The sequence below is a fragment of the Ursus arctos genome, unplaced genomic scaffold, assembly GCF_023065955.2.
Source record: "Ursus arctos isolate Adak ecotype North America unplaced genomic scaffold, UrsArc2.0 scaffold_37, whole genome shotgun sequence".
NCBI lineage: Eukaryota > Metazoa > Chordata > Mammalia > Carnivora > Ursidae > Ursus > Ursus arctos.
In genome coordinates this window covers 6,648,234-6,663,050 of record NW_026623053.1, presented here as the reverse complement: position 1 = coordinate 6,663,050, position 14,817 = coordinate 6,648,234, and the positions used below count along the sequence as shown (strand labels likewise).

The 14,817-nt window shown below is 46.8% G+C and overlaps 1 long non-coding RNA gene across 1 annotated transcript; it reads right to left on the bottom strand.

Moving 5' to 3' along the window:
- Positions 1 to 730: 730 nt before the first annotated feature.
- On the bottom strand, positions 731 to 8,387 carry LOC130542573 (uncharacterized). Its single transcript, XR_008957221.1, has 3 exons — positions 8,152 to 8,387; positions 2,031 to 2,131; positions 731 to 899 (listed from the first exon to the last, which is right to left on the bottom strand). It is a non-coding gene; the product is annotated as an uncharacterized LOC130542573 (long non-coding RNA).
- Positions 8,388 to 14,817: the final 6,430 nt, after the last annotated feature.

Genomic DNA, 14,817 nt, shown 5'->3' with positions numbered 1-14,817 from the left:
ACAGTAGCATCCTCAAGGAAAATGCTCAGGTTTAATCCTAGGTTCAAAACTGCCATGTGGAGGATGGAAAGAGGTCAAGTTTAGGAGTCAGGGACTTGATAAATGGATAAAAGAGGGTAATTTATGTCAACTCCTCTGACTCCATTTCTTCAGCTCTTAAAAATGGGGATAATAATACCTACCACACAGGCTGTAAATGAGACCACACAGGTACGGGTACACACCTGGCACACTTTCTGGCACCGAATAGATACCCAATGCCTTTTAATGTTCCCTTCCGGGATCTTGTCTCTTGTCCCCACCTCACCTCTGGCCCATATATCACCGTAGCTTCCCAGAGATCCCCTCATTTTTCCACAGTCACCAGCCTGGCCCCTGGATCAGGCTCTCCTCACCCTTCCTGCTTACCCAGCCCCTCCTCCTGCCTCTCCTCCTTGATGTAGTCGATTTAATTAAATAGCCTGGCTCCAGTCCCGACTTCACCAGTGATGAGTTGTGCACGATTAAGCAGGTAGCTGAGTCCTTGACCTCTCTGGGCTTCCTCCTCTAAATTCATTCACTGGGCGAAACTCATTCACTCATTCAACAAATTCAACACGTATTTATTGTTTACTATAAGCCAAGCCCTGGGAGTATAGCATTGACTACGTTAACTCCTGGCCTGCATGGACGGGGAGAAGAAAGAAGAAAACAGCTGGGATAGCAGGGGATGATAAATATTCTCCTGGAAATAAAAGCAAGGTGTGCTGATGAAGAGTGCCCGATGGGGCCTCTCTGGGGAGGGGATAGTTCAGCTACAGGGAGAGCAGGGACGGGGGCACTGAGGTGGCGATGTGCAAAGCTCTCAACGATTTTTGATCCAAGCCTCTCCCAGCGTCATCTGTTTAGTGGTTCCTTGCCTACAACAGAGGTTAAAACTTGTTCAATTGTGTTAGAGGCTTTCCTTGCCCTGGCCCAAACCTACCTTCCCAACCTTGTATGGAAGGATCCCAGCTCAAGTCTAAGGAGAATCTGATCTGTCTCGGCATGTCTGGCAACGGGGCAGCACACCCTGCCAGGAGCCTGTTTGCATAAGGAATGAGAAACCTCCAGAGAAAGCTCCGTGATTAAAGGAGGGGCCTGCCCTGTAAGCCTGACAGATAGGCCTATTCCAGTTGCTGGAGGTGCGAGTGGGGAGCCCTGGGATCCAGGCAGCCTGCTTGGGACCTGTGTGTGGGAGTAACCCAGAGAGGAGATAGGCTTCTCCCTGACTTTGCCAGAATCCTGAGCAGCTTGCCCCGGAGGGCTCCCATTGGAACAGAAGTAGCTTCCCAGAGGCACAAAGAATGGTCAGGACTTGAGGTGGTTCCAGATAAGCAAGCAGAGGCAAGAGCCAAGGAAACTGGAGTTACTCTGGGGGAGAGTGATGGCTCCCCTTATTGGTCAGGATCTCAATAGGAAGCACATGGTCCCCTCAAAAGGAATGGCTGAAGGAAGTTTACAGACTGGATCTTTCTGGGGATGTGGGCAGGGTGAAGGAAAACCAGTAAGAGGTTCTAGGGTTAGTGTGGGGGAAGCTGTTACCACCATAGGCCTGAAAGGGAAAGGGGAAGAAGTGGTTACTGGAACCAACTAACGGACCAGAGCTGGAGCTGTAGAGGGCCACAAGACAGGAGCTGGGACCGTACGTAAGGACGCACAGCCACTACAAGCTGTGACCCAGCGCGGAGGGAGCAGACTTCCAACTTGCTGCCAGTGACTGGCATTGGCCAAACCCAGACGGAAGCCAAAGGACAAAGAAGTAGGGTGGCGGCAGGCCATTGAGGTCAGCCTCCTGGACACTGCACAGGGTGTTGGAGAGCAAAGAGAAGAACTGGAAGGGACACGGAATGGCCAGCATACCCCTTTGTCTGTAACACCCACAGGCTGATAAGGCCCAAGGAAACTGGGGCTATAGTAATTTCCCCTGCTCTTCCCCTCACACACTCTCTCAGCGACAGGGATGAATACCCCTGTGCTCCCCCCACTCAGAATACAGGGCTCAGACTCACCTTCAAACCCCAGCTCTGTCACTGCATCAGCATTACACGTTGCCACAAACCAGGGGGGTGGCTGAAAACCACAGAAATGTATTCTCTCACAGTGCAGGAAGCTAAAAGTTTGAAACGAAAACATATAGAGCCACTATTAGCAACTTGGTGCATGGATAGACGAACTGTCGAGGGGAACAGACGAACAATGTAGAAAGGAAGAGCAACTACACGCTGGAATTTAGTATATGACAGAGATAGCCTTTCAGTCCGTGAAGATAAGATGAATTTTCCATAAAGATCTTGGGATAACAGGGTAGCCTTCTGAGCGAAAATAAAACAGCCACGCCTCACCTCATACACCAAACCAAATTCCTGAAAAATCAACTATTTAAATATTAAAAATGAAATAGTCAAAATACTATAGCCATGGGAAGATTTTTTTATTATTATATTTGGAAGAAGCAGAACTTTCTAAGAATGACATCAGATCAGAAGTCATCGAAAACTTGTTTAATACATTCCATTACATAGGGGCGCCTGGCTGGCTCAGTCGGTAGGGCCTGTGACCCTTGATCTCCAGGTTATGAGTCTGAGTCCCAAGTTGGGTGTAGAGATTACTTGAAAATATAATCTTAAAAAAAAAATACAGGGGCGCCTGGGTGGCTCAATCGGTTAAGCAGCTGCCTTCGGCTCAGGTCATGATCTCAGGGTTCTGGGATGGAGCCCCGCATCGGGCTCCCTGATCAGCGGGAAGCCTGCTTCTCCCTCTTCCTCTGCTGCTCCCCCTGCTTGTACTGTCTCTCTGTCTCTCTCTCTCTCTCTCTGTCTGTCAAATAAATAAATAAATAATCTTTTTAAAAAAATACATTCTGTTACATAAATATAGCATTTTTTTCCCATGGGAAAATAAACCCCCTAAGTAGAGTCAACAGACAAATGAAAAGCTGAGAAAACTGATTTGCCAATTACATCACAGACCAAGAGCTGATTTCCTGGATATTTAAACAGTTCGTACAAATCAATAAGACACAGACTAACTCAATAGAAAAATGGACAAAGGATATAAACCGTCCACAAAGGAGGAGATATAAATGGTTCTTAAACATATGAAAAGATACCCCCTGTCATTCTTCGTCAGAGAAATGCAAGTCAAAACTGTGGCAAGATTTTTCACCTACAGACTGGCAAAAACCAGCAACGTTTGCTAACACAGTGTTGGCCACGCTCAGGCCCTGCTGGCGTGTCCTCACGACCTCCAAGGACAGCAATTAGTGTCCATTACATTTTAATTGGATATACTCTGGAGCCCAGCAATCATACTCTAAGAATGTCTTTTACAAATATATTCTCACACGAGCTTAAAAAAAGAGGAGCAAGGGTGTTCTTTGCAGCCTTGTTTGCCGTGGCAAAATGTGGACGTTCATTCATGCAATGGGAAACTATCATTCAAAAAAAGAAGGGGGGAGAACCGTCCTAATGTGAAGCTAGGTCCAAGGCATATCAGAGTGAACTTTATGCCTAGTGCAGGAGAAGGAGGGCTGGGGGGAACCATCTGGTTACTGATTGATTGCCCCAGCGCCCCGGCCAGCACCCACCAAAGGCATGTGTACTGTGGGCTAAGGAAGCTGAGGCTGAAGGGGCCCCCGAAGCACAGGCCCCTGCCATGGGTTCATGCAGGCTTATGTTTTAGTGAAATGTGCAAAAGGTATTTTAACCCCAGTGGGTCAGACTACTGTGTCTTTCCCTTCAGACTTCCCTCTGTCACACTTCCCCTTGCGTCAGGTGCCGCTGGAGGAGCCAAGGGCAGTTTGGGGATCTAGCAAAAGGGCAGGTGGGTTGGAGACACGTTACTTATAAGTTTAGTGGGATAGATTTATGTGGCGTGTGGCAACTTCCACACAGAGTTAAGCTATTGCTTGCCATCCCTGTGCTGAAATGGCTTTCAGAAATAATGCCTTTTGCCTGCCCCGGTATGGCCACACAAAGATGTAAGTCATACAAACTCTCACATCAGGCAGTTAATAATTTTTAAATTAAAATAAAATTTTTAAGGGTTTTATCCATTTATTTGAGAGAAAGAGAACATGAGTGGGGTGGAGGGGTAAAGGGAGATGGAGGGGCGCCTGGGTGGCTCAGTCGTTAAGTGTCTGCCTTCGGCTCAGGGCCTGATCCCAGGGTCCTGGGATTGAGCCCCGCATCGGGCTCCCTGCTCTGCTGGGAGCCTGCTTCTTCCTCTCCCACTCCCCCTGCTTGTGTTCCCTCTCTCGCTGGTTCTCCCTCTGTCAAATAAATAAATAAAATCTTTAAAACAAAAAAAAAAGGGGGAGAGGGAGAAGCAGACTCCTGGCTGAGCAGGGAGCCCTACACAGGACTCGATCCCAGGACCCTGGGATCATGACCTGAGCTGAAGGCAGATGCTTAACCAACTGAGCCACCCAGGGGCCCAGTTAGTAATTTTTTAATACCATGTCATTTTTCTGGATTTTGAGGTATTTGTGGTATCTGTCAGTTCCCTCTCTCTCTCTCTCTATCGCTCTTGCAAAAATAAATAAATCAAATCTTTAAAAAATAAACCCTCTGTGTAGGGCGCCTGGGTAGCCCAGTCGTTAAGCGTCTGCCTTCGGCTCAGGGCATGATCCTGGCGTTCCGGGATCCAGTCCCACATCGGGCTCCGTTCTGGGATCGAGTCCCACATCAGGCTCCTCCGCTGGGAGCCTGCTTCTTCCTCTCTCACTCCCCTGCTGTGTTCCCTCTCTCGCTGGCTGTCTCTCTGTCACATAAATAAAAATAAATTAATTAATTAATTAATTAATTAATTAAAAATTATTTTAAAAAACTTAAAAAATAAACCCTTTGTGAAAAAATAAATGTGGCTATGTGACAGACTCCTATTGCAGCTGCAGCATCCTGGAGGACAGGCCTTTGTTCTATATGCCTCTTAAATCCCAGTAAAGACCTACACTTTTCCTACAGTTCCATACTCCTTGTAAAAACAGTGTTTGCTACATGATGGATTAATGGGGCGCCTGGGTGGCTCAGTCGGTTCAGCGTCTGCCTTCGGCTCAGGTCATGATCCCACGGGCCTGGGATGGAGTCCCCACTCAGCAGGAAGTCTGCTTTTCCCTCTCCCTCTGCCACTCCCCCTGCTTATGCTCTCTCTCTCTCAAATAAATAAATAAATAAAAATGATGGATTCGTAGTGTAAACTGCATACTAGCATGGAATTCTGGATGCCTAATGAACAGTTAAGCCAACAAGAATTTTGGTGACAGAGTGTTACATTCTTGGGAGAGCAAGAGAAGGTCACTCTGACCAACTACAACCTCAAAGAAACAACGGGGAGTCTTGATGGAGGCAGGAAACAGAATGGAGCCGGGGCCACCTAAAGCTGGGAAACTCCAAAACCAGGCATGGTTTCAGCTGGTAGCCAATGGGGTGGTAAATTGGGAAGTACTGGAATTTTCAGGATGGAGAAAAGAATCCAAAACAATCCAAAATGCAATCGAAACTTCATCTTTTCTGCCTTGGAAAAACCTTTCGTGCTCTGCAGCGTCATTCCTGTTAGGGGTCCTAAAGCCTTCCAGCACCTGGCTGAGTTTAAGGACTATGGCTTTGTCTACACAGCCAGGTGTGGCGGCTGGCCAGGTACCAAGGCAGGCCAAGGTGTTAGCCCGCTTTCTTCCTCTGCCCTTTGCCACCTGGGGGACAAAGAATGAAGAAGATCTCTCTCTGAGGCCGAGCAACATCCTTTTTTTTTTTTTTTTAAGATTTATTTATTTATTTATTTATTTGACAGAGAGAGAGGGAACACAAGCAGGGGGAGTGGGAGAGGAAGGAGCAGGCTCCTAGAGGAGAAGCCCGATGTGGGGCTCCATCCCAGGACTCAGGGATCACGCCCTGAGCCGAAGGCAGATGCTTAACGACTGGGCCACCCAGGCACCCCACTGAGCAACATCCTTAAAGGACTTAAAGAATGGAGGGGAAATGATACAGACAGACGTAGTAAAGAGAAGGGCCATATGCACCCCAATGTTCATAGCAGCATTGTCCACAATAGCTAAACTGTGGAAGGAGCCAAGATGCCCTTCGACAGACAAATGGATAAAGAAGATGTGGTCCGTATATACAGTGGAATATTACTCAGCCATCAGAAAGAACGATTACCCAACATTTGCTGCAACATGGATGGGACTGGAGGAGATTATGCTAAGTGAAATAAGTCAAGCAGAGAAAGACAATTATCATATGGTTTCACTCATTTATGGAACATTAAGGAATAGCAGGGAGATCGGTAGGAGAAGGAAGGGAAGAATGAAGGGGGGTAAACAGAAGGGGGAATGAACCACGAGAGACATTGGACTCTGGGAAACAAACTGAGGGCCTCAGAGGGGAGGGGGGGTGGGGGAATGGGATAGACTGGTGATGGGTAGTAGAGGGCACGCATTGCATGGAGCACTGGGTGTTATACGCAAGTAATGAATCATGGAACACTACATCAGAAACTAATGATGTACTGTATAGTGACTAACACAACGTAATAAAAAAAAATTTTTTTTAAATGGAGGGGAAAGGGTTCAGTGGGGGCTCAGAACAAGTTCTGCCCCTCATCTCTACATACACCCAGCCTGTGTACCCCTCTCCACCCCACAACGTCAGAGGGGATGAGGACGTCCTGTTGTTTATTTAGGGACCCTGAGTGGGCAGTCTCCTACAGGCTCCTCTGCACACTGCCATTTGCCATATAAATTCCTGGAGTGTTAGAATTGGAAGAGATTTCAGGCACTGTTTGTGCCAGTCCAACTCCTGTATTTGATACCCAGACAGGAGCATGAATCCCAAGACCTTTGATTAAAAGTCTCAAGTTCAGGGGCGCCTGGGTGGCTCACTTCCTTAGGCATCTGCCTTTGGCTCAGGTCATGATCCCAGGGTCCTGGGTATTTGTCAGTTCTCTCTCTCTCTCTCTCTCTCTCTATCTCTCTTGCTTCTCCCTTTCCCTCTGCCGCTCCCCTGTTTGTGCTCTCTCCCTCTCTCTCTGTCAAGTAAATAAATGAAGTCTTTAAAAAAAAAGTCTGAAGTTCAATCTCTGGGCTGTCTGGCTACCTCATTTAAAGGGAGCCCTTGATGTTTACTTTTTTTTTTAAGACTTTATTTATTTGAGAGAGAGAGAGTATGAGCAGGGGGAGAGGCAGAGGGACAAGCAGACTCCCCCCCCGCTGAGTGAGGAGCCTGAAGCAGGGCTGGATGCCAGGACCCCGAGATCACAACCTGAGCCTAAGTCAGACGCTTAACCCACTGAGCCCCCCAGGCGCCCCTTTGGATGTTTACTTTTAATATGATTTCACCCGTGTGATAAGGAACTGGCTGCAGGATGGTGGGAAAGATCACTGGACCTGGAGTTGGGATCTAGCCTTCCAATTCCAGCACTGTCCCTGGGGAGCTGTGACTTCAGCCATTACTTACGCCCTCGGTGCCTCCGTTTCCTCATCTAGGAAACAGGGGTAATAATAGGAAGTTGTCGGGAGGATTGTTGGGAGAGGATTGTTGGGAGAGATTAAATGAGCTGAGCTATGTAAGGGCTTGATGAGGTGGTGGGAGCAGAGTGAGCACCCCTGTTACCTATTTAGGTCGCAGCTATTCTCAGTGAGTACCTCCGAGCCTTAGTTTGGGATTGCAGCAAACTTGGACTTGAAACACAGAAAGCACTCCCCTAATATGCGTCACAAAATGTCAGCTTTTATTATTCACTCTGCACAAGGAGGCATCAAGAGTTATAAATATAAACACTCGCTCTGCTCTTTAGGACCTTACAATCTGGCAGGGGAAACAGGGAAAGCCCCCTAAAAATACAGTTAATGAGGCAAATCTATGATTACTGAGCGCCAAACGACTGACGATTCTGAGAAGTGGGAGCCAATCTATGAAGGACATTCTGAGAAAACACACAAGAGAAGCGGATGTGGAGTTCACATAGGCACAGGGGCAGTGTTTTTCTGACCTTTCTCCTCCTCCTGCCTGCCCACCCCACCCTCCACTTGGATGCTGCTGCCCCCTGGTGTCAGGCACCTTCCCGGCACTCCCGGGTGATAATCCGGACACTGGTCACCCCTAGGGCAGTCTGGAGGGAGAGGCAGCCACTTACCAATGGCACAGCTGGGCAGGACTTGAAACTGATCCCGGTCCCCCTGGGAAGAAAGGAGGTCTCTCTTCTTCAGATTCTCCAGCCTGGACCAGGACACAAACAGCAACTGCCTGGGTGTAGGAAAGGGAAAAACAGAATTATTGTCCTTGGAGAGGGAAAGGCCTGTGACCCATCAGATGGGTGCTGGGTCTACATGGGCTCCGTCTCCAAAGGTTACAGAATCACAAAGCTTTAGAATGCACAGCCCCTCCCTCTACTAGGGCTTCAGCTCCACTCCCTTCCTGGCATCAATATGTAAATATGCGAGTGTTTTTCCTCCAAACGAAAACTGAAATCTCAACCCCTTTCAAGATTTGTGGTTAGATCTTCTGTAGAATGTTGCCCAGTTTAGGTTAGACTGAGGTTATGGGGTTTGGGAAAGAATATCACAAAGGCGATGTGTGCCTCTCAATGTATCCTATCACGGGGCATCTGATATCAACGTGAATTATTGCAGATGATGTTAACCTCGATTACTTGGTTAAGGTGGTGTTTGCTTGGTTTCTCTACTGTAAAGTTGCTCTTTTCCCCTCGCCGTACTCTATGTGTTAGAACAAGTTGCTAAGTCCATACCAAGTTCAAAGTAAGAGGACTTGAGGAAGCTCTACCTCTTAGAGCAAGGGGTACCGGAGAATTTGGGATTGCATTTTAAAACCCTCACCGTAACTAGTATATTTTGGAACAGATATTTTGAGGCCCGCAAATATCCTGCTCTTCCTGAAAGTTTTACCTACTGATTTTAGCATTCATCAATGGATCTTGCCTGTAGCAATTATTAATGTGATGGTCTAATGGTGATTTTCTATTTCACGTATTCCTTCTACATTTATTAACTGGAATTCTTCTTTTTTTTTTTTTTTTAAGATTTTATTTATTTATTTGACAGAGAGAGAGACAGCCAGCAAGAGAGGGAACACAAGCAGGGGGAGTGGGAGAGGAAGAAGCAGGCTTCCAGCAGAGGAGCCTGATGTGGGGCTCGATCCCAGGACTCCGGGATCACGCCCTGAGCCGAAGCTTAATGACTGAGCCACCAAGGACCCCTGGAATTCTTCTTTAAAGGAAACTTGTTGCTTCTCCCCCAGTGAGTTTTTTATTCAACCATTTATTTGTGTCAGTATGGACTTAGAGAGGTTTATTTTATTCTTTGCATTATAATCTAATATCATTGTTATTTATTACATTGCTCAAATTATTTCAGCCTTGGCTATTAGGACATCTTTTGAGTTGGCTCCTGCATCCTTTTGATATCCCCCTGCTTATTATTTTAGCCCTAACTTTCTAGAAATTCAAGTTGCTCCAGGTTTATCTTGAGTTAGATAGTCCAGCCCTAGAATTAGTCATTTTTCCAACGAACCGTAGTTCTTTTTATTGAAGAATGGTATTTAGAAACCAACATTTGGATATTAGGTGTGCCTATTGTTAACGTGGTGCCCCTTCTTTCAGGACTTCTTAGCAGACAAAACTAGCAAATATACGTATGTATATTAACTCACATACTCACACTATTTATCTCTATATTATTTGTATGTCTATATAGAATATATATTACATATATGATAAGTTATACAGATGTATAATATAATTATAAATATCGTATATTTCATATATTATATAAAATTTTATGTATTATATAAATTATTCTACAGATATATAATATTACGTAATAAATAGTATATATATGTATATTATACAGATATCTGTGGTTTATGGATCCATATTGAGTGATAACTACCTATGTAGATCTATGACATATATTCTACACTACTAAGTGTATATGTATATAAAATAAGCATGAGTTTGGGGCGCCTGGGTGGCACAGCGGTTGAGCGTCTGCCTTCAGCTCAGGGCGTGATCCTGGCGTTGTGGGATCGAGCCCCACATCAGGCTCCTCCACTATGAGCCTGCTTTTTCCTCTCCCACTCCCCCTGCTTGTGTTCCCTCTCTCACTGGCTGTCTCTATCTCTGTCGAATAAATAAATAAAATCTTTTTTTAAAAAAAGTTATCTTTCACAGTTTCCAAGGATCAGAGATTTGGGAGTGGTTTGGCTAAGCAATTTTGGCTTGGAGGCTTTCCTGAGGTTGCAGTCATCTGAAGGCTTTGTTGGAATCGGAGGATGCATTTTTGAGGTGGTTCAGTTAGGCTGTGCCACCCAGGCGCCCCGAAAGATAACTTTTTATTGTTGTTTTAAGCCACCAAGTTTCTGGGATGGTATGTTCTATAGGAACAGATAACTGATAGTGCACTGTCCTACATAAAAGGGCGTCATCATGACCAACTACATTTAGGAAACATTGGATTATACAGCTAAAGGGATTTATTTACTGGAGGAATCTTCAAAGCTCTTAATATGCTAAATGCTCATTGAGAATGTCCATTCTCATGTAACTGTTTACTCCTTGGTCATCTCATTACCTTTCCTGGTTGGAAATGTAGTTGTAAGTAAATCTACAATCTCCCAGCATCCCAAGTAAAATGGAGATTGTCCAAGAACAGCAGGAAAAGGAGAATCTCCTGAGGATTGAGGGAGTCGGCCTTAAAATTCCTACTCTTCGCTACTTCAAGTAGTTCCTTCAAAATCACCTTTCATTTGGGAATCCCATGCCTCGCGGCTGCATCCACCAAGCCAGCATCAAGAGACACTGCTCTCCCTTGCACTGCTTGGGTCCCACCATGGACGCCCTTGCTTAACTTGCCATAACACAACTGAGATCAGAAAGATTGACAAAACTTTACATGAGATTCAGTGTGGTAGATTGAATTGTGTCGCCAAAAGAGAGAAATTCCTGGGGTGCCTGGGGGGCGCAGTCGTTAAGCGGCTGCCTTCAGCTCAGGGCGTGATCCCCGCATTCTGGGATCAAGCCCCACATCAGGCTTCTCTGCTGGGAGCCTGCTTCTTCCTCTCCCACTCCCCCTGCTTGTGTTCCCTCTCTCGCTGGCTGTCTCTCTCTCTGTCAAATAAAAAAAAAATAAAATCTTAAAAAAAGAGAGAGAGAGAGAGAGAGAGAGAAATTCCTGCCCTAACCTCTGGTACTTTTGAATGTGACCTTATCTGGAAGGAGGGTCTTTGCAGATGTATTCAAGCTAAGATACAGTCATACTGGATTAGAGTAGGTCCTAAGTTCAGTGACTGGTGTCTTTATAAGAGAAATTTGGACACAGAGACACAGAGGAGACACAGGGAAGAATTGACAGAGGCAGAGATTGGAATGATGTTTCTACAAGCCAAGGAACACCAAAGATTGCCAACAACCATGAGAAGCTAGGAGGAAGGACTAGAACAGATTCTCCCACAGAGCCTCCAGAAAGCACCAACTCTGCTAACAACTTGATTTCAGACCTCTGGCCTCCTGAATTATGAGAGAAGAAATGTCTATTATTTTAAGCCACCTAGTTTGTGGTGTTTTGTTACAAGCAACCCTAGGGAACTGAGACATTAAAAAGGGGCTAAAAGGAGGGGCACCTGGCTGGCTCAGTGGTTGTGAATTCGAGCCCCATGTTGGGTGTAGAGATTACTTAAATAAATACACAAATATTTTTTTAAAAAAGAAGAAAGAAAGAAAAGGAAGAGGGGCGCCTGGGTGGCTTAGTCTGTTAGGCATCTGGCTCTGGTTTTCGGCTCAGGTCATGATCTCAGGGTCCGGAGTTAGAGCCCTGCAACCCACCCTGGGCATGGATTCTGCTGGGATTCTCTCTCTCCCTCTGCCCTTTCCCCTCCCCCTCCTGCCCCATGTCCCACCCCAATCCACCCGCCCCCGCCAATCACGCCCATGTATCCTGTAGATCAGCTCTCACTCTCTCTAAAAAAGGGGGGGGAGAGAAAGAAAGAAAGAAAGAAAGAAAGAAAGAAAGAAAGAAAGAAAGAAAGAAAGAAAGAAAGAAAGAAAAGAACTTAAAAAAAAAAAGCTAAAAAGAATTACTCAGAGCAACATAAAATGTCGTGCTACCTGCTCACGGAACTGCCACCTTGCCCAGCCTTGGCCCCCTGACTTACTGCCCTGCCAGGACCCTGCCCCACTGTGGTAGAGACCACCTGGATGCACTCAGGTCTAACTAGACCCCTCAGGGTTCAGGCCTAAAAGAGAAAAACATAGAGCAATGCTCCTTCTAATGCTACACAGGGTCTGAGTGACAAATCCTCGTTTCCTGACCCTGGACGCTCTTCATCCAGGGTCACTGACATTGTGACCATCCATTCCTTTCAGGGAATGTCTCGTCCACACCCCCCGCCCAAAGGGACGGATTCAATAGATTCTCTCAAAACATAGTCATTCACCGTTACCAAGTAAGAGGTACACAACCGTGGGAAAGGATGGGTTCAGTGAGCTTTCTAAAAGATCCCGAAGCCCCTAGTACTTCCCCAGCATTACACATTGTTCTGTAACCGGCTGTCGTAAACTTTGAGTTCCGTGGGAGGAGGAACGGTGTTTGTCTCACTTACAGTTCCGAGCAGCTGGAACCCAGTTAGGTCTGGGACATGCTCGAGATCACACAGAGAGCTGATGGCTGAGTCAGAGCTCAAGCCCAGGACCTTTTCTATTCCCCAGGCCCCCCCTTCGCGGAATCTATTTAGCTAAATTCATCAACAGGTGAAGCCCGAACTTCTCTTGCTTAACCTACTGCAAAACCCTTTCTGATCTCCCTACCACTAGTTCTCCATACAGTTTCTAAATCTTAAAGCAAGCATGCATGTGCACACACACACACACACACACACACACACACACACACCCCTGTAGTCCCTCTGACCAAATCAGTCCTTTGCATGACCAATTAAAGCATCCCAAGTGGGATTCCTTCCCCCCAGTGTGGTCTTGACCTCATGTTTTAACCCTCAGGCACGACCCCCTCTCATGCCTATCTTGTTTATCCAGAAAACTCCCCCTCCTCCTTGAAGACCCGGGCTGGAAATCACCTGCCTTTGTAAAATGTTCTTTGACCCTCCCTCTCGAGCTCAGCTCCTAGTGTTTCCATAGCAACAGACCATTTCTGCCTCTTGGACAGCTCACATAAAATCACCTCACCCCCGTTTCCAGGGAGGAAGGTCTCCCATACTAGCGACAGGTTTATCTGTTGCTCCACAGCTAGGCCCCAGTGTGATGCCCATGGCCCTCGGGCCTAGCTCAGGGCTTGGCACACAGTAGGGGCTCTGGGGGACTTTGTGGGGAGTTGGCTAAGTGAGAAATGAGACACTGAGGCCACTAAAACCAGCTCCCAAAAAAGCAGCCAAACCCCTTTGCCCTTCCCACATCTGGAATTTCCAGGAAGTGCCATTTTTTCTGCAACCTTCTTCAAGACAGCTGACATTTTCTAAGCAGCAAGACAGAGCCAGGTGAGGGGAGAGATGGGTTGCAATGTCAAGAATGTGTGTTACACTTTTCTCTGCTAAGAACACTTTTCCAGGTGAGCCTCACCCAGGACAGCCCAGGCAAGGTCTGTGAGAAGGGGGCAGGGAGCTATTTTAGAGTCTGGAGTGGGAAGGAGCACACAAATCACTCTAGTTCTCAAGCATTCTTGTGTTGAATAATTACCTAGGGCACTATTTAAAATGCAGATACCAGGGCACCTGGGTGGCCAGTCCCTTAAGCATCCGGATCTTGGTTTCAGCTCAGGTCATGATCTCCGGGTCGTGGAATGAGCCCAGAGTCGGGCTCTGTGCTCAGCGTGGAGTCTGCTTGTTCCTCTCCCTCTGTTCCTCTCTCTCTCTCTCTCCTCTCAAATAAATAAATATATAAATAAAATGTTTAAAAAATGCAGATACCTGGGCCCTGCCCCCAGAGACGATAATTGAGTAGGTCAAGGGTTGCCTAGGAATCTATATTAAAAACTAAAACAGGGGCACCTGGCTGGCTCGGTCAGCGCATGCAACTCTTGATCTCGGGGTTGTGGGTTTGAGCCCCACTTTGGGTGTAGAGATTACTTAAAAATAAAATCTTTAGGGGCTCCTGGGTGCCACAGTCAGTTAAGCGGCTGTCTTGGGCTTGGGTCATAATCTCAGGGTCCTGGGATCCCTGAGCCCTGCGTTGGACTCCCTGCTCAGTGGGCAGTCGGCTTCTCCCTCTCCCTCTGCTGCTCCCCCTGCTGGGCTCTCTGGCTCATGCTCTCTCTCTCTCAGATAAATAAAAATAAAATCTTTTAAAAAATAATAAATAAAATATTTAAAAACAACAACAAGCACCACCAACAAAACCAAAAAACTCTCCCCAGTGATTCAAATGCAAGAAATCCTCAGACCACACTTTGAGAAACCCTGGCCAAGAAAGTCTTTTCTGGCACCAGCTAAAGATCTGGCTTCCCCTCCCCCCTCTCTCTGTCAACTCCAGCCTCGGGGACCTAGATGTCTGTAGGGATCCTGGGAAGAGACAATGACCCTGGGAGGCTGACCCACATCAGGATTCCAACAGGAAGAGGGGTTAAGCCTATAAAGTGTGGGCCCAGAGGGCAGAACAGGCCCTGGCAGAGCAAGTCACAGGGAGGCGGATGTCAGCTCAACCCCTGCAAGACTTTCATGGCAGAGCTATTGTATGACTCCCAGCGTAAGGCCTACCACCTAGAGGGAAAGCTCCCACCATCTTGGATAACTCTAAATTCCCTGGCATGGCCACAAGGCCCCTCAGAATCCAGCCCCA